General features: G+C 34.4%; 2 protein-coding genes across 11 annotated transcripts in view; both read left to right on the top strand.

The window, feature by feature from the left end:
- LOC139983650 (uncharacterized) overlaps nucleotides 1-21,203 on the top strand; it is a 468,492-nt gene that overhangs the window by 134,426 nt on the left and 312,863 nt on the right. The gene's annotated exons all lie outside the window — the stretch shown is intronic.
- LOC139983718 (uncharacterized) overlaps nucleotides 1-21,203 on the top strand; it is a 202,583-nt gene that overhangs the window by 134,392 nt on the left and 46,988 nt on the right. The gene's annotated exons all lie outside the window — the stretch shown is intronic.

Genomic DNA, 21,203 nt, shown 5'->3' with positions numbered 1-21,203 from the left:
ACAACCCCCCACCCCCTCACCTTCACCCCACCTTCACCCTTTCCCTAAACCACTTCGCACCCTCCTGTTCCCCTTTTGTTCAATAATCTTACAACACTGTGTCTCTTTACAGTTAAGTAATATATTAGTGTAACTGTGCACTCTTACAAAACACACCCCCTTTACACCAATTTGAATAATAAACTGGTCCCACTATAACCCCTCTAACACAATGACCATTAGTCCTCCATTAGTTAAAATAAAACTCATAAATATTATTGTAAAATAATAACAGATATTTATTATTATTATTATTATTATTATTATTATTATTATTATTATTATTATTATTATTATTATTATTATTATTATTATTATTATTATTATTATTATTATTATTATTATTATTATTATTATTATTATTATTATTATTATTATTATTATTATTATTATTATTATTATTATTATTATTATTTACTTTCCTTCAGATTCCAATAGACTGTGTGTATCTTGTCGAGTCCTTTAACAAGGTTGATGAAGATGATATTACTCTCTACTCTGGTCTCTCTCTACCAATCATAACATCAATAGAGAGGATGTACATAGACACAGAAAATGGGAGGGAAATGAATAAACATGAAGTTAATGGAATAATAAACTATCTACAACACTCACAGAGATTCAAGCAACTGTAGTAAGTATAATTAATTTTACTTTGTATTGGGGTTTAATAAGTGCAATTCCCCAGTGGTGGAAAAGGTCAGGTTGCCATAGTACTGATGTTATGAACAACAATACTATCATGTATTTTAATGCCATTCGGGCTAGCTCTATCTCTCAGCATATCTATAAAATGTATTTACATCGATTATCAAAAGTTCCGACTGCAAGAGAGAAATGGAGTTGCTCCTTTAAAGATCTGACCAAAAAAGACTGGGACAGGTTTTTTAAGATTCCATACTACACTGTATTAGATGCAAAGCTCCAATACTTTCAGTTCAAATTTTTACACCGTATTATTGCAACAAATAAACTTTTAGCGTTGATGGGTATAAATGATACAGAGGTCTGTTCCTTCTGTAACAGAGAAACTGAGAATATCGAACATCTATTTTGGGACTGTAATTTTACTGGATCTTTCATATTAGACGTAGAGAATCGGTTTTTAAAGCAACAATTCTTCTTTTCAAAACAAAATAGTTTTTTCGGGTACGGAAATGGATATAGTCACCCATATAATTTTCTTATAATACACATGAAGTATTATATCTATGATTGTAAGCGAAATAAGAACTTACCAAATATTTGCGATTTTTTCTATAAATTTAAGTTTGCAATTGATGTTGAACGTTATATCCATTCAAAATCAAGTAAGTGTAAGAAAGATAAAGTAAGTTATATTCAATTACAACAGGCATTTTCTGAATGCCCAGAGTTGTTCCGTTTTTGAAATTTCATTTAAACATGTTCTATGCAAGAATCGTAAAAGGTGATTATAATTTATAACAATATGTATATGCTATATTAAAAATATAAAATATGCTGAATAAATGGAGAAAAAAAAAAGAAGTATAATTAATAATGTCAATAAAAAAGTAAAATAAGTATAATAAATATATGTAAATAATATTAGTAATAAATAAAATAACTAATTAATATTAATGATGTAAACAAGATAGGAACTATTAATATAGTTAAATTTAATGATTACTGAAGGTTTTATTGATAGGTAAAGATAATTGTAGGAGTAAAACAAATAAATGAAGAAGAAATTGAATTAAGAAATAAACTAACAATGAAAGAACAGTCATTAGGTAAGGAATATTATTAATAGGAGAGTAAAATAGAGACAGAATGAGACAGAAAAAAAAACATATTTTACAAAATAAAAGTAAAAGATAGACTTGTATTGCAGTAAGAATGATAAAAGTATTTCTAGCGTGAGGAGGTGAATACATTTGTTTACCTGGTTTATAATAATTATTGATAAAATTGAATAAGGAATCAAAGAGAAAAATTGACAAAAGAAAATAATGTTCTTGTTTTCAACTATTTTCTGTAAGCAAAGTAAAGTAACACGATAATTAAATAACAAATTAAAGAAAAATCTTTATTGATAAATAGGAAAATGTCCAAATTTTTTGGCCTATATATATATATTTAGTCAATAAACTTATAAAGCGATAATAAATTAAATAATCGTTTACCAACTAACTTAAATTAAAAAGTGGGTAAAATAAATTAATTAACACTAGAATAAAGAAATAAACACAGAAATAATAAACATTAATCTTAAATGTTCAAGAATAAAACATTCAAGAAAAAAATCCTCGTTAAGCAATGTAAAATGGTCAAAATTCTTATAAAGAAAATTTTGTAAATAAATTGATCAAGGGAAAAAAACGTTACTAATTAATTGAAATAAAACAGTAGGTAAAACAAAATTCAGCAAACACAAAAAAAAAAAAACTTAACACAGAAAAAAAACATCATCTTACTTGTTTGTTTTTGTGTTTTATGCAGCTTAATGTTTAGTTTGAAAAACTACAACATCAACAGTGAAATTAATTATTGACCGCAATTAGTTAAGAAGCTGAATAAATAAATATATTGTTGTTAATAAGAGAATGAGATCTGCCTACACTGTGCATGCCTTGAACAATGAATCTAATACTAAATATCCTTCACCGGATTCCAATCCCTCACCCCCCTGGCCTTTGAATACTATTCCTCTAATCATTAAAATATTCCCATGTGAATTCCTTTACAATGCCGCAACAACTATATATTGGCCCCAACACCAAGCCCACCTCCGCACTGCTAGCAGACCCTTATATTGTGCCTACTTTCTACAAATCATGCCTTGAACCAATGCATAGACTACTATATATAGACCTTCTCTCACACCCCTCCCGTACCCCTCTAATGTCACTTCCCATATCTAATTAAATGTGTCTCATACGGTATTTCATTTCCAAGCTCAACGCCTCAAACACCTGTACATTGCAGCCACGCCTACCTTCCGCGAGTGCCAATGACCCTTCTGCAGTTGCGATTCTAGATAACACCATCTCCCCTCTTCCATGAAAATTAAATCACCACTCCAATCCTTTGCTCTAAACCCACTAATTTTACTCCCCTTGTACCCCCACCCCCCCCCCCCCCCACCCACACACACACACACACACACATACAGGCACGTACATCTGCATATCATTCCATTTTTCCTATATTTGTTTTGATCCATGTTTTCATCATATGGGCAATTTATAAAAAGTAACGTAGATCGTATCCACCCAACAGTTTGTATACATTCATCATAATCTATACAGTTAACTATTTCTTCTCTCTTTTCTACTCAGACAAAACACATTTTATTCAATGATAAAAGTCTATCGAAATTATTGCGCCATTTTCTTCCTAAAGATGTACACTAATCTTTCCTATTACTAACTCTTTCAATAGTTTAACATTTTCTTTTGTTCATCACCTGTCAATCAAATATTTGAACAATATAATGCAAAGAAGTTGTGTGGCGCGCGCGTCCCAGTAACAAGAAGTTATATTCCATAAAAGAGACGCGCGCGCGTGACCTTTATATAACCCCTAGAATATTGAACAAGCGAGTACCTGGATACGTCTAGACATTGTCTGGTTTGAATTGTTGGTCGACATTGTGCGTATAATCTTTTTCAAGGATTTTTACTTTCTTGATCTTAAGTAAGTGTACGTTAAGAAAGTAGATAAAATAAAATCTCCAACATAATAAAGAATTCCGAGAACAATTTTGTAAGGAGATTTGGGCTAAATAATTTTGTGAAATAACCCGGGAGGGCGGAGGCTGGGGGCGGGGATGGGGGTACGGATATTGCCATATACAAGTAATAGTCTCAACTAACGTTAAGGATTTATCGTTTCTCCGGTAACTCATTTTCAATGGCAGGTTAATGCAGCATATTGTGTATATGCCCGCAGAACCAGTTGTTACAAACTCAGATCCCTGTTATAACGTTATCATATTCGTGGTCGTTACAAGGCAAATTCAAAAGACGTTTCCTTATAGCAGTAAGACATATCAATGTACATGTTATATTGTGTTGTATGCTCTTAAAGAGGAATGTTCACAGTAACGGGTGAGGTTGATGATACGAGAAATAGAGAAACAATTTTTTTTCCCATATATATTGGGTAGGCGATTGAAACTTCATTTTTTTGAGGATAAAACACAATTTTAATGCTGTGGGTGAGGGATGTTTACATCAACCTTTTAATTTCCCTAAAAAAGTATTGAAAGTTGATGTTAGTGGGAATTGACATATATAACGGGGAAAATTTAAACAGAAAAAATAAAATTGAATATACAGATGAAAACAATTCTACAATGATCCCGAAAGAGGCAATATCCGAGTTGATTTTTGGTTTAGAGAGGAGAAATCAGGCACTATATTGCAATTTATGTTTTGAAATTTACAAAAGATAGGCCTACGATAATATTATTTTTACTTAATGCAAGTTAACATTGAACACACTCTTGTATTTGTGGTATTAGTAGATGCACAAACGCTTATCCTTTTAGGGGGAGAGTACGAGGGGGGGGGGGGGGGGGGAGTTAGTCCCCAGAATAAAATAATGGCATGGAATATTCCAAACCACCCTAGTGTACAGTATATAACATATGTGTGTGGTTCAGCCTAAAACAGTAAAAAACCCTCGACATTTCATTAGAAAGTTGCAACAGTAGAATCGTTATGCAAACACAATCCATTTGACCAACATTTCTACAAGGGAGTCGGCCACCGTCCCACCCCCCACCCTTTACCTGGATGGATGGCATAATGTTTTTGCCTTCCCCACCCCAGCAGGGTGAGTGCATAAAACGGGTGTTAAATCCGTGGATATGGGTAGTGTTGTGTAGTTATATTGAATGTAGATTACATACGAATCATTTCCATTCGTTAAAAGTTATTACATAGCTTTTGTGATCTTGTCCATGCCAGCAGACAAGTCCCCGCCAGTATGGTCAGGTATACAATGGCGTTAATCACTGACCAAAATATAGTGTCAAAGGTAAATTATCGCCTTTTCAAAAACGATATCATATATTCAGCTTTAAGGTATGTTAGCTTATAATATTGCAAACTGTTATATCCTCCCATCGTTAGCTTATCTTGTATAAGCGGCACCTAGTAGTTGATAATTAATGACGTAAGTAGCTACACTGGATGGACAGTTCTTGAACTTTATGTGACGTCAAATGTATGATTACAATGAATTACTTTCTTTTGCAGTTTTGAATACTGTCTGCTGCCACCTACTAGTACATCTTCCTCTCTGGCAAATATGAAAGCAAGGAATGTCAAAGGTGCAGTATAAAGCTCTCATTGATATTCTAGTGATCTTTATCAGGAAGAGTTGGAATGGAGCAAGGAAAGGTTTTTGCAACATTTTAAGGTTGAAGAGTCCACAATGTGTCAAATTTGACACTTAATTTATGTAGTCCAGCCTGGGTATATCAGTACTTCAATATCAATGAACTACAAGAACATAAAGAGATTGATTGCTGTGTACGTTAAGTGTATTGAAAAATATGTTGTAAAGTAGGATTATTTAGTAATGATAAACTGGATTATTATTAAGGTTAAATGTTTTGGATAATTTATCAATCTAGTTGCAATTGAGATGGTATCAGGGAGGATGTTTAACCTTCTGTTTCTGTTGAATCATGTTTCATGTCGCTAGTGATAATTGTTGTTTTTATGAAGTATTTCAATTGATGCTTGTTCACTAAATGCGGCGCTGGTTTAATTCGTTCTTGTCTGTTATACATAAATTTGATGAAGTTCCAAAATACCAAAAGCACATGTATGGCTTTGCAATATCATAGGATTGAACTGTACACATGTAATGAGTGAGTGGTCATGAAGTCATGGCCGTTTTAATCATCAATTAAAACTCTTGGCAATTTACCACCTTACATTTAATACAAAGCAGCAACTGCAACATTATGACAGTAGTTACAAATTTCATCTTCAGTTCTGCACAAAGGAAAAGCAATAAATGTGTTTAACCAGCTAGTTTTAAAACGATAATATTTTGCAGTATGGGCACACAGTTGAATAAAGCTTATTTCTATGTCTATAAATGAAACAAGGTTCATAGTATAATGAAGTTTAAGTTTTCCTGTAACATCAGCGGCAAAATCGCTCTGGCAAAGTAAGAGAAATTGTCCTATTTTGGTAAATGTGTTGCATTGAAAGATGTCATTAAACTTGATACTGGTCATAAACGGTGATACAGAAGTTTCGGCCTACCCTAAACCTTGTTATCAAGAGAAGCTGTCCGTCACCGATTATTGCATGAAATTTGATTATAGGCGGAACTTGTTAATAATCAACTTATAACAGGAATGCCCAGCTTAGCTAATGTTTACTTGAGTCTAGTCAGATGGAATTTGAACATTAAAAAAAAACCAGTGTAAATATGAACACAAAAGCAGATCCACAGCAGGTCCACGCAAATGTATTTATAAATTGCTCCCTGTATATAGGGCAACGTGTTTATGTCATAAATCTTGCCTTCCTTAAGTGAAATTGTTAGTATTCGTTAATCAGAAAAATAATCAGAATAGATGATAGTGTAAGGCGGGGTTTTAGTTGATACTTATGTCAGGTTAGCGTGGGCGCCTATACGAGATTATTCTGCCGAGGGATAAGTCCGAAATATCGAGATAATATAAGAAACAGTTCAGGAGAAGAACCATATACTTAACTTTTTGTGATAGACTTTATATAAGTGTTCGGATTCCAAATTGAGAACGACAGATAGGATGAACCTTGAAACGGATTAACAATAAAGAGCCTAAAGAAATGAGAACTCAAACAATACGTCCTTACGGGACTAAGACTGAAAACTCCCGAATACGAAAACATGTTTCTTTGAAGTCATGCAAACTGGAATAAACCAACATGTTCGCAAACTCAGCTGATTGGCTGAAGTGCCGGTAGCGACCAATGATAAGAACTTTTGATTGGACAGGCCAATCGATCACCATCGCGCACAGCTGAACGAAATTATATGAACACATAATATCATGTCACGCACACAACGTATTCAGAAAAACGCACAACGACGTGTAGAATCTATCAACAACTATACGGATTCTGGCGGGCTGCCAAGCAATGCTAGGAGTAAAATGACTAAAACTAACCTTGAACTATACATGATCTTGTATAACACAAACATACCTCTCACACAAGGCAATGGGTGTTTTTTTTTTCAGATTATATTATAAGATATTGGACCGGAACTAAAAATGGTCTCTTATAGTACGAATTCATTATTAGTCAAATAAAAGCACACCATGCCAACAGAGCAAACCAAAGTGCATTGAATAGGATTATGTTTTCAAGTATTTTGTTTGATGATTATTTTAAGTGGGCTACGTGCATTTCACACTTTCAGGGGAGTAGGATAATGGTGGAATTAATATGAAACAGAACGCCTGAAAAAACATAGAACCCATATTTTAAGCATGATTTCTTATGCGTATTCGTTCATCACAAAGTCTAAACATATAAATACGTACAAACACTACAAAGCTTCCTATTGTTGACCGAGCATAATTATACTTGTCGCAAATTTATGTTTTTGTTCTCACACTTTATATTCCATAAAATTTCAATTCCACAGTTACTGAACATTACAAAAAAGACATTGACGATTATAATGACCAGTGTTCTCCATTTTTGGTTTCGATGATAATCGTTACCTATGCATTATGGCGTGTGTGCGTGTGTGTGTGTGCGTGTGTGTATTTGGAGTGCGCTTGTGACGCCCAGCTTGTAAACACGATATCTAAAGAAGAGAAGGTAAGACACATTTCATATTTAGTGTATAGGAGAACCACTTTGAGTATAAGAAGTATATCGTTTTTGGTGGTAGTCAATGTCATTTGGGTTCACCAGGGGTCAAATTGTGAAAACCTTGTAAACACGATATGACAATACTGGAATCTTGGGTCGACCTCTAATTCAGAGTGTAGATCGAAGTACCACATTGAGTTAAAGACGCCTGTTGTTTTTGGTGGAAGTAGAGGTCATTTGGGTCATCAAAAGTCAAATCGTGAAACCATTGTACGCCCTTATTGTACATTTTACGTCAGATTCATGAATAAAACTGCTCTTGTTTACATCATCGAAACCAGAATGCAAAAGTGCATTCTGGTTGAATTTTAAATTGCCAAAAAAAAAATAGCCTTCTAATTGTAATCTGAGATATGCCTGATTTTGACAGAATATTTAAAGAGGTTATGAAATGAAAAATTTTCATTTTTCGGAATGGTTTATTTACATTACTACAACACCACCCATGCACAACTTTCCGTAAATACGGCTTCAAACTCCAGAAATTCGCTGTAAAAGTTTTCCCTAGAGACCTCTCGAGCTGCCACTCGTAAAAAAGGCAAAGCTGCCCACCGCAGTTCATCTGACGTCATCAAAGGAACCCTTTCAGCCAAAGCCGACACCCCGCTGTTTACCGATACGGCGTTATATAATTTACAACATGTAACCACAACACTCTTTTCATCAATTGTCTTCTCCCGAATCTTCCGATTCCGGGGAAATAGGACTTTACCTCTCAGGACATTCGTAAGCTTTGACTAAAATTATTTTCTTGAGGAAGAAGAGCAGGGAATAGTTTTGAGGGTGATGAAGATAATGTCGGTGTTTTTCCCTATCAATTGAGCCCCTTGCAGAAGAATTGTAAAACGATCCCGATGGCCGAGACGCGTCACTGCCGAGTGAAGTCCCCGAGCAGAACGGTTGGAAGACCCTGAACCGAAACTGGTCGGTTGAGCATAAACAAAACCACCGTTATTAAGACCTTCATATGATTCAAATTATCTCGAATATCGATGATCCTGCTACTTAACTTCGTAGCGAAGCTTCTAGAATTGTTTGTCTTACAGTGCAAGGAAAATGTGACATTCTGTTACAGTACAACCCTATAGGAGTACTGGTAACATGGCCCTAGACCTAACTATAATAGACGTTGTATAACAGGCTAGACCGTGTAATTGTATCATCCAACTGTTACGTAAAATCACAACACAACGCCAGTTTTACCACAAAAGAAAACTTGCAGATCTAGAATTGATTGTTCTCAAACCAACTGGCTTTACGTTTTGTGCAAAATATTAGGTAACCAACAAAATATCGTCATTTGCTGTATCAAGGAGGCCTGGGCTATGGTCATAACAAGTAATTTGGCAACAGTATAGGCCTACAGGCACTCATAACGTTGTGTATGTGTAGTGTTTTGAGCGAGTCGTGTTCAAATTCTTCGATTTCTGTCATCTTTTGGAAAAGCTTGCAGTAGAAATCCGTCTTTACTTGTGGTGGAGCAACCTGATACCACATATCGGTTCGGCATATTTAACAGTAACGAGATAAATTTACGTAAAAACAAAACTCCAAATACTAAATCTCAATTATTACGAAGCGCTGCAACCACCCAAGCCGAAAAGGTGTGAGCTTATATTTGTTTTTAACGTATAGCATATTATGCATTTATATGCCAGGATGTTATAACACACTAACACGTGTTATGTTTTGGGAGCATGCGAGAGCTAGATATGTTAAAGATACAATACAGTAATTCGTAGTGGTATTATATATATATATTTTTTTATATTTGTATAGAATATAAAATATTTTTATTTATTTTATTTATTTATTTTTATATTTTTATATTTTCATATTTTTTTTAACACAGGCCGCAATAAAATGTGCCTCTAGCATAACACGTGTTATCATGTTATAACACAGATGCATATAAATGCGCAATATATTCACGTCGAAAACGCTATTATAAGCAACTGTACAATTCGGTTCGGGTGCTGCAACAGTGTTATGTTGTGTGTTCTCAGACGTTTAAGAATGTGAACATAGTGTCTCGTAATTGAGCTGAGTTCCTCGACTGACGTCACGCCGCATTACCGTAAATACAACAATTTTTCGAAGGTTTTATTACCCTCGAATTTTTTATCTTTTATTCCTCGAGGATGCAAGCTTCGTTTGACACAAATTGGGTATCATTGGAAAGCTACATTTGCTTACATTTGTGACTATATTAGGAAATGTCAAGTTTGGTAGGACAGGAGGGGTGGTACGCCTATCACATAATTCATGTGTTGATATTAAGTGAGTGTAATCGTAAATGGCAATATTCTCTTTGTGAATATAAAAGGTGTGACAGGGGTGAGGTTTCATAAGAGTAACTACGATGCTCGGTGTCAATTATAACACACGGTCAAGTTATAAAAAAAATATTTAAAAAATATTCCAAAGTATTTTGTTCTATTCCTTTTACAGTTTTCTGGCTTCCTTACAAACGTGATGAACGCCACTATCTTCTGGACCTTCAGTCTGGCCGCTGGCTGCTGAATGAGGATTTCGAGAATTTCTTTCCTGTAAGTAACAAATGTGTGTTGTCATCACGCATATAGGTTTACTGAAAATAATTTCATTATATCGTAGACAATTTAAAATCACTGCTATCCGTTGAGAATAAAAAGTCCATCATTTAGTATGCATTGTAGTTGCCATTTGTCTTTATCATTGTAATATATAAGATGTCCACACCAGTGCAGGGACACCTACTTGTGGCGTCTCTTCACTAGTGTGAGGTTATGGATTAAAGAAGTTTGCTTCCTGGCAGTAATTTCAGGAATCATACATATGCTAATCCAAGTAGGAGGTGTTTCCTTCACTACCATTAGATAGGAGGACAACTTGAACGCTTCGATAACAAAGACATTCTACAACTGATGTTATTAAAACAACCAAATTGTCTGATATTGTCTAATACATTCCTTCATCTTAATATGTCCTTTTAAAAGGTCTTATTTCACACGCAGACTTTTGTTGAAACATGTGTATAGTGAGGTAAGACAAATTTGTAGTGAACAATAAAACAGTAGACATATCCATTGAACATAATGTTCCTTACCAATTTATATGTTTTATTTACAGATGTTGGAAATTGGTGATGAAATAACAGATGCTGATTATGCCGAAGAGGTAAAACACGGAATATTGGTCAGATATGAAAATGTTTGTGTATGTGTCGTAGTGGGGTGGTGTGGGTGCAGATATGAAGGAAGCTCTGCAAGTTCTCACTGGTAATGGAAAATTGTAGGGTGGTATTGATAGGCTTGTAAATACTAATCGCATCATTGATGTTGTGATGTATGCATATAAAGTATTCATACACATTGAGTGTAATATAAGTGTAAACAATACTCTTTTATGTGTAATTGTTTCCGTATCATTGCCTTGACAGCTAAACATGATGTGATATGAAAGTATATTTGTTTCAAAATTCTGATGATTAATGTAATTACTACATGTATTTTTTATAGAAACTCAGTGCAACTATTTTTTTTAATGTAATTAATTTTCACCTGAAGGAAAGTAAAAAGTGAGACTATGCCATGAAACAATTTGATACGTAAATGCATCTTTACACGAGAGTCTATCATGATATCTCCTTATAACGTATTATATACAGCATCGCCACTTTGTTGTCTCTTATGCTGCATATTATAGCTCACAATATTATCGAATAATAATATCGCACTCAGTATTTTCCAAACAATTCTATTTTACTACTTTTCTGTTTCTCTTATAGGTCGAAACCTTCCGCGATTATTACAGGTATATAAACACTCACACACTTTATTTGCCCATAAACTAGTCGAAACAAACCCTCAGTGAAGTGATTAATTACGTGCCCGAGAAATATTATAAACGTAATATCCAAATCTAATAATCTAATGCTGCAATGTTTACCATAATCCACGGTCCATACTTTGAGGGGAATTAAGCTTGCGAAAGTTTCAGACTCTAAATAAATCGATTCATTAAGTATCCTGGTATTAGACTATTATGTAATATAATGAACTTGAGAACTGAAATGTTAATGATGTAAACCATTCAAATTTTAAACAAATAACATTTGATATAATTCTTGTGTAAAAATTCATTTAAAAAAATCTTTGTTTGGCATTCCATCAATCACTTAGAAATCGTAAACATATTGCTATTTGTCTTGATCTGAAATTATTTAAAATACCTACTAGTGAAAATCACCATGAACATGGATATAAACATAAAAACTCTAAGGAATCATTGCTGTCAAATGTACACTGAGGGGCAACATAGGATTAAGGTCTGCTGGACAGACTTTTCTGTGTTATCCCAAGACCATATGTGTTGTTTTTTTTATAAATCAAATCAAAGTGAGAAATAACATACAAAGTAAAATGATCACGACCACACCCCCTTCTTTATAAATACATTAAAAGAAAGTTAACATAAAAGATGAGAACAAGAACATGATGATTTCAATGGATGGAGATTATTACAAGAAATGATATATGTTGAATCCATTTTATATTCATGTTCTAAAATATGAGGTACTAGAAAAGCTACCAGCCTAGATTGAATATCCGTAATAAATAAAGCAACTTAAATCAATTGGCTTTTAGAAATGACGTCATCATTTGACACATATGGTAACGTCTCTCTCCCTTTATTTTCTCAACAGCGACGAAGACTGGCAACTAACATACAATGCCTTCTAAGAACATAAGCCGATATAGCCGACAGTGTCTCTGCTCAGCGTTTGTCTAGGTCGTTCTTTATTGTTCGAGTTAAACAACAGGAAATTTCTCCAGGACAACGTGAATTTCACTGAGGGTTATCTTTCCTTCAAGTCTGACCATTCTTAGCAACTTCAAATTCTCTTGTCGTTTCATATGAATCAAAGTATTTAGAGTTAAGGACGCAGCCTTAGCAAGGTTGTATTTTGGACCATCGTAATGATTAGCTCTATGAGTCTCAAAGTAGCTGAAATGATAAGAACTATTTTTGTGTGAACTTGCATTCACCTATATTCTGTAGATGAACTTGAGTTACAGTAACACATTGAAAGACATTAAAATTACAAATACTTTAATGGAAACTGGCTAAGGGATGCATCGAAGGTATCAAGTCACTAATATCATTTTTATATATTTTCTATAATATCGTGCTGCTAAACATAACCTGCCACTTAATGTTTGATGCAGGTCTACATGGCCTTACTGCTTCCAATTACACTGGAACCCTGTAAGGCATAGTAAGTTGATAGAAAAGATAGAGTAAGGAACATTCGATTGTTAAAACTTGCAGATAGATCCTCATATAACATTACCTGTAGATAGATTTATAAATTAATAATATAATATAAATTAACTGTAGAAAATTAATTACAATTAATCACTGTTGAATTTAATTATTATAGTTTATGTGGTGAATGTAATCAGTGCTTTGAAATCATTTTCGTTTACATATTTTTCCACGATGTATTTTCTTTTGGTTTATGTGAGTTGTTACTTATTTAAAGGTATCAGTAAAATATAAATATGGATGCCAACAGCCAAGTTGAACAAGAGAATTTTTCAATAGTGTTATATATCGTGAATGGGAAGTTAACAGTATAATTAATTTCCGACCTGCAGGGAAACTAAAATATTACTGCATTTGTTCTACGACAAAGATGTTTTTTACTAGTAAAGTGTTTCCACCTGTATTCCAAAAACGGAAAAAAATTTAGGAAAATGGTGATTGTAAATTACATGGCAAGGTGTGCGCAAAGCTACTTATCAGAATAGCAGATTGTGATTTTGCTTACAAAATTAATGCGTGATGGATTACGATCCTTTTTTATACGGTAACTTTTAATAAATCAACCTTTACTACAACTTATTCATCCTTTAGAAGATCCATGTAGATATAACTATTCACTTTATAACAATCCAGGTGCTTTATACATCATTTAGTTTAGTCATATGTAAGGTTTAAATTTACTCTGTTATCTAAATATGGTAGATGGTCAAATGATTGCCATTCATTATACAGCTTTAAGAACCATATGTCGTACCATCTACTTCACCTAGGATTTCCTTAAGTTTTTAATTTCATCATCTAAGGTGTCAGTTTTTGATATTTTGGAACAGGTTCGAAACTTACAGAGTAAGAGATATAGAGAAAGACTGTTCGCTTACTTTTGTAACTTTTAGTAACTTTAGTCCTTTAAAGAAAATTAATCATCTTCAAAATGTCAGAAGACTTGACAATGTTTATAACAGCATACTATAAATTATTACAATATCTAAAGAAGTTGTGTTTTGTACCTAGCTTCCATTTGGCCATTATATTATGTAACTTATATGCTACGTAATATTTGGTAATTATTTCTAATGGCAGAGGTGAAACGTTAATTAATATGAACATGTAATTCCACGTAAGTAGTGATGACCTTTTAGAAGAATGACATATGTGGAAATATCGGTGCTGATGCTATTTTTTTTTCAAAACACGCATTTTATTATTATTAACAATGGCTTAAGAAATGCTGCTGTATATAGCTTCTTTTTTTTTAAACATTTTCCTTGAAAAACTTAGCCCATCTCAATATTTTGAAGATTTAGAATGCTAAATGGGAGGATCGGACTGCTTTTGAAACATTTAGTTATTTTTGTCTGTAACAATTGCTCCTTTTATCATTTGTTTTAATGTAAATGTATTATATTTACAGAATAAACAAATTGCGCTCCTATATTGCAGTATACATTCCTTTGCCAAAAAAGGTAATTATAAAGTATCGCTACAAATGGTATTATCCCAGTATTCATTACAATAAAGCTTACTTTTGAATATGTTGTGTTATGATTTAATTAAGCACTCTTCAATACTTTGGAGTATCTGGAACGTTTAAGGGAGGTTAGATCTACTTTTGAAAAAACAGTATAGTTCTCGCCTCTTAGCATTCCGACCTAATATATAGAAAATGTGTCAAAAGAGTGAAAAGATGAACATCACAGTACACTGTATTTTATTGGTGTTAATGGCAAGGTCTTATCATTAATAACAAGTAGCTAACAATGTTGAACTGCTCTTTATAGCTTTTCAATAAAACACATCTCCAGTAATGATAATACAAAAAGGTGTGTTACTCTAATGTTATGAATATTTCGAGATTTTCAGCGCAGTTAATATTCTTTTTAATAAACGTATATTATTGATACAGGATGTAAGAGCGTTTTCATTGAGTAAATTTTTCAGGGGCGAGCAATATCAGTCGATTAGCTGCAAATTTGACGAGGAATATCACGCAATGTAATTTACCATGCATAGTATAGTGGAAATTGTATTATTTGTATTAAGATTGTTTTTTATCTCATCAAAAAATTACATTAACCGTAAATTATAATAACAATACCAAAATTATTTCACAAAAGCCTTTATTTCAAAATAGGGACTTCGTCATTACTGACAATAAATTATTATTAACAAATATTTCAAGGACAAACTCAGTCGTTTTCAAAAGTTCCAGAGTGCTTGATATTTTTTCTCGTTAAAAGAAGTAACAATATAATCAACAATTAAATAACTGCAAAACATTCTGCAAGAGCTTTTCAATATCATCGCTTTGTAATATGTTATTATTATTACAAACTATTACAAGGATTCAATTGTATCGCATGTCGCAGTGAACTTAACAATATGCTTGCTAACATAACAATTATTCATTCATTACTAGAGCTAAATATCGAATTAAGCAAACTTTCTTATAGTAAAGTAATAAATATTTTGAAAGTTGTAGTGGACATGATATCCTTCATGTAAAAGCTGCATTTTGCGTTTATACTTTCATTTATACAAAACTGGTTGTAACGTATGATACCATTCAAGCTATAATCCCGAGTGTCTGAAGATCATTTCAAGTTAAATTACTGGAAAATGTTCTTTCAGTTTTATTTCGAAACTACACTTACCAGCATTTGCCACTTCCGTAATGATCCAAAATTTGGGGTGGCAATGGAGCCAATACAAGGCAATATAAAGCCGTTTTATTTCATACATCGAACAAGGCGAACTGGTCAGAATGGTGGAAGTAAGAATATTTCGTAAAATGCAGCTTTCATGAAAATGTAGTATACTTAGACCCGTTGCCAGGCATTTTGGGTTAAAGGGTCACCAACAACTTAAGGAAAGGAGCACAAATACCCATGTCCGGTAACTTGTGAAGTAGTTTCACACATAGTTCTAATAGAGGGGAGAGAGCTGGGGAGAGCTCGTAACAGGGGGTGGGGGAGCCGCGGAGAGTGCACATGTACCCCGGCCTCGTAACGGGTCGTAGTATACATAGTAACTTAAAAAGGTTAACTTATGTTATCAGTGTACCAAATTAAGTACTGTATCTTGTTTATGATCTAAAAATGTGCTTTCGAATACATTAAAATGATTAAACGAATCGAACGTACTGCGTACTTGATATTTATCGTTTCTATGTTTTTTTCTATTATGAAATAAAAGTATTTGGGGAAGTAATGTCACTTTTTCGAGTAGACTATGTTCGAAATATTCCAGATGTTTTCTATACCATAATTTCTGTTATTATATACTCTGTGACAATCTGGTTGCTATGGCAGGTAATTACAATGAAACCATGTTCAACAAATTTTGTAAAGAAAGTATTCAATTACATTTGCAAATAACTGCAATAGCTTCTCGATCATACGGTTTATCAGAACCACGAAGAATATTGCCACAATGTGAAGATATTGTGACGTATAGTTTCATAGATGTTCGTTACATCAGATCAATGATGTTGACAAACTGAAACGGGTGTAATGGAGAGGGTTTTTCCTTGGCCGAGCGAACTTTATTTTTCCTTATTTAACCTGAACTATGAAACATTTCATAACTAGCTCACTATACAGTTGACAGTTTGCTGAGAAAAATCCTGGATTTGGTTTGCTCTCTAGAAGGGTGTTTGAGGGGCAGGCGTGGATCCAGGGGTGTGACGGTGTATATTCCACCCCGTTTCTGTCACAGTTTAGCTTTGTTATCAAACATTACTTAGCTGATCTTGGTTTAGTTGACGTCTTACTGAGACACCGGTCGATTTTTTCATTAGACGACGCCCTTAGGAGAGCTTGCTAGACGCCGGACCCCCCCCCCCCCCCACACACACACACACTCATGGTCCTGTGACCTTAGGGAACTGAGGGATTATTTAATACACCATCCACTCTTAAACTCATAGGCTGAGGGACCGTTCTGCACGGGTGAGATGGGCGCGCCTCCTGCATCAGTAGACTGAGTAGAACATTCGTGTTATATTTTAATGACTTAGCATTGTCTTTATCTTGTTTTGTGTACTCCATCTTGTAATTTACCTTAAGGATTACAGGATAATAATGTACATTGTATTCATTTTGATGCGCTTGTGTGTTGTATCCTTGTAAAGACATGCGATTCGTAGCAGAAATTGAACTCAGCTTACCTTGATTTAATTTATCTAGAGGATGCGTTATACAAGCACATGCCAGTTCTTAAATTATATGCTACACTCTAAATAGGTACATCTACTGCAAATGTATACTGGCTACATGAGAAAGATCAGAAGATTGCGGAGTGTTGTCAATACTTCTTTTGGGGGAAAAGGGATGGGTTGAGACATTGCCCTCTGCAGGCAAGGTTAATATAGATAAACAACGACGCTGACAACTGAATAATATCAACCATATCGACACAAAATTAATCAATATGCGAAAGTCAATGAACAAAAGGACCTGAGTACTGGGAACGAAATATAACGTCACCATTGTCAAACAACACCAACAGATATGCCCAAGATCCTGAATCTACGAGAGTGTAGACACCAGATCAAAATGACGATGAAATTGCACACATTGCAAAACGGTCAGAGTCGGTAGACCACCAGTTTGCAAATTTGTTATCATGCAAAATACAGCATTAGTTTCTTATTGTTATACAACGTGACGAGAAAGATGATACTTCCTCCTACGCTCCTAAAAATAGTTCCATTCCAGGTGGTAGTCCGAGTATTAACAGTTGCGTGCACATGATTTCAAAAAAGGTGAGGGAGGGGAATGCAAAGTCCCCACGACTGATTAAAGTGGAGGGCCGAATTTTTGTGCGAATGAAACATTTTATAAGGGGTGAGCTGCCCTCGAGTCATCTAAGCCGGATAGTAGCCTTCTTTGCATGAAGAAACACAAGTATGGTTAGATTTCTAATACGGATATCTAAGTTCAAGTGGTCCGAATAATCCAGGTGCTATTGCAACTTGTACAACCTTGTCAAAAAGCAAACAACCAAAGAAAAGGACAAAACAAGTCGTTAGTTCAGATTGAAATATTCCTGATCTCATATTGCAATTTGAAATCATTCATCATATTCATGCACACGTCCAAGAAGATCCACATCAAATGATCCATCTGATGTTATCATAAAGATACAAACATTACAATACACACCTTACAGATAAAGAATGATGAATTATTCTTCATTCTGCTCTGTATTTTTCCACTTATCCCTTCTTCATTACGAATTTGAAATTTATAAACTGAATAGTTTAACAAAACACTGTAAAAAAAAAACAGTCATAACAGATTTAACAAAATGTGACCTACAAATGTATGAAAAGATACTTGATCAAATATAAAGATAATCCTAAAAAGAATAAAACAGCAATTAACGGGTAGATTATATTTATATAGCTAGTGCTAAGGTCGAGTGGTTAAAAGTGCTGACATTAGAAGCAATGAAAGTTAGCATCTGGGAGGTCGTGGGTTCTATCCCTGGCCAAAAATCCAAAATGATCTAAACTGTTCATATCTCCTAAGACAATGAAAACGTGTGCAATGAATTTCATATTCAGTTAAAGTGTGCATAATTCCGTCTTATACCATGGTTGGAAACAACATAGACGTATACATTAATCTCTTCACAGGAATTACATTGCTTTCTTCTGATCATTTAAGTCAAGCATGATTAAACGGCTTGTTGGCAAATCATTGCGACTTTTGCTGCTTCTTTTTCAGAGCGTACTTCCGAAGCCCCTCATGCATGGAAAGCTGTACATAGTCGCTGATAACCTCCGGAACATAACTAACCACGGCGCCCTGAGGGGAGAAAAAAACGACAACGTTAGCTTACGATTACATCTTAAAAACAAGGATATTATCCAAAACTATTACACAATTGTTTTTTCTTCTTTTGCTGGGCGTCACTTCTCTTGATAGTGAGTCTTCGTGGCACTTGACTATTGATCCAGGGTACGGAAAACATTATTTTACTTGTTTAGCAATTTGGATTAAATAATCAGATTACACAAGCAATTACTGAAGATTAGTCATATGCAGGGTGCAATAACTGACTGACAGTAATTATAACCAGAAAGCCAGCAGACTTAGTGATTCCTTGCCTATAAATGTATACTGTATATTGGATCACGTGATTGATACAACAACTGAGAAAACTGTCCTAAAGTCAAATACCAGAACATCATACCAGATAACTTGGACATTGCAAAGGTATTATCCTTCAGAATGTTAAATTACAGATAACAGTCATTAATGACAATGGAGACCCTCTCAGCCACTTAAAACAAGAACGGTCACATCATATGACCTTTAGTGTAACAGAAAAGCCATTCGTCATAGAAATAATTATATTTGCAAGCTTACAAGGTTTCCAGATTTTGACCTCTGTTGAATTCAAATGACCTATTGGACGATATCTGTCACTAAATGTACTTGTACTAACAATCATTATTTGGGCAACTGTGAATGGTTAAGGTCAAGTACTTTTTGTCAAGTTAAATCACCGAGGTCTATTATGTTGACAATTCACAGTAGTTTAATATATCTTGCAGTATTTTCTGATGAAACTTAGATACAAATGACATCTTAAACAGCATCTTAAACCTGTACCAATTAAGTATGGGATGTATACCAACATAGTGAGAGCAATGAAATATTACCCTGACATGGTGTAACCTTTCAGGTATTACTAATTAGGTTCTTAAAAACGTAAATCGTTTTCAATTTCATAACAACAATTGATATCATTTACGATCTGACCAATTTTGTGCTTTCCTGTTCACCATGTCCTTGCACAAAATGTCATGCTGAAACGAAAAGCTTATTACTGGCCACTCCCTAAGAAGAAAGGTTTTTGAGGCTTTAATTTCTGCTACCCTTAATCAACCATTGACTTGAAGCAAATTAGAAGTTTCAACTTGAAACAAAATTATCCAGTTACAGTGATTTTCAGGTTTCATGAAAAACACTACAGTTCGTCTACTTAACAGATAACTGTATATACTCTGTATTCATCAGTTCAGAAGAAGACGACATATTTCCTACATACAGAATGCCTTTATCTGTTTCTGATTCCTTGCCGAAGGAAGAAGGAATCTATGCGATGGTGATGGCGTGTGTATGCAGCATGTGTGTGACCCTTGCTCGTAAACACTCTAACCTCAGAAGGATAACTGGACATTTCATATTTGTTATGTAGATTCCCCCTAAGATACAAGTGATTTGGGATTGTTGTTAGTATTGGTCAAAGGTCATCTGAAACAGCACGGGTCAAAGTCTGAGGACATTGTTCACACAGTATTATAAGTTTCAGGAAGTTTAAACTTGTGTGAAGTGTGTAGCCTGACGTTGGTGAAGTAGTCGAACTGTAGTGTATTTCATGAAACCTGTATGATCATTCAGTTAGTACAATCTGTTTCAAGATATCTCCATTTGAACTTTACAAGTGTGATTTCAAACGCCCAAAACTTATGGGGACATTACATGTAATGGGGACATTACATGAAAGGTTTGGACAGACTTAATTACAAGGAAAGAAGAAACATGTGTAATACTTTTAATTTATTTTATCATTGTAGGCTCTGCAGTTACGTACAGACAATATTTCATGAGTGACAGGGCAAATAGATAGTAATAATAACTTTAAACTATTGAACATAGATATTTCAGGGCATAGTTCGTAATTTCAACTGGAGCACCAATGGTGCAGAAGCTCATACCTTTTCGAGCTTAAAAATGTAGGGCCCACAAAACGTTATGGCCCACCAAATTTCAGGCAATTTTTCAGATTCCACCAATTTTGGGCCCATGAGGGATAACCCCCCCCCCCCCCTCCGTTAGCAGAACCCTGGCCACACCACTGGCTATAATTCCTATTTTGCCCCTTTAAATCCTATTTTACCCACTCTCTCAAACAATACCACTGACCTACCCTATTAAACTTTCTCCTCTCTACCAGAGCAGACCTGAAGCACTCCTTGCC

This window comes from Apostichopus japonicus, chromosome 16 (genome assembly GCF_037975245.1).
Source record: "Apostichopus japonicus isolate 1M-3 chromosome 16, ASM3797524v1, whole genome shotgun sequence".
Classification (NCBI taxonomy): Eukaryota; Metazoa; Echinodermata; class Holothuroidea; order Aspidochirotida; family Stichopodidae; genus Apostichopus; species Apostichopus japonicus.
This window is presented reverse-complemented; position numbering and strand designations above follow the sequence as displayed.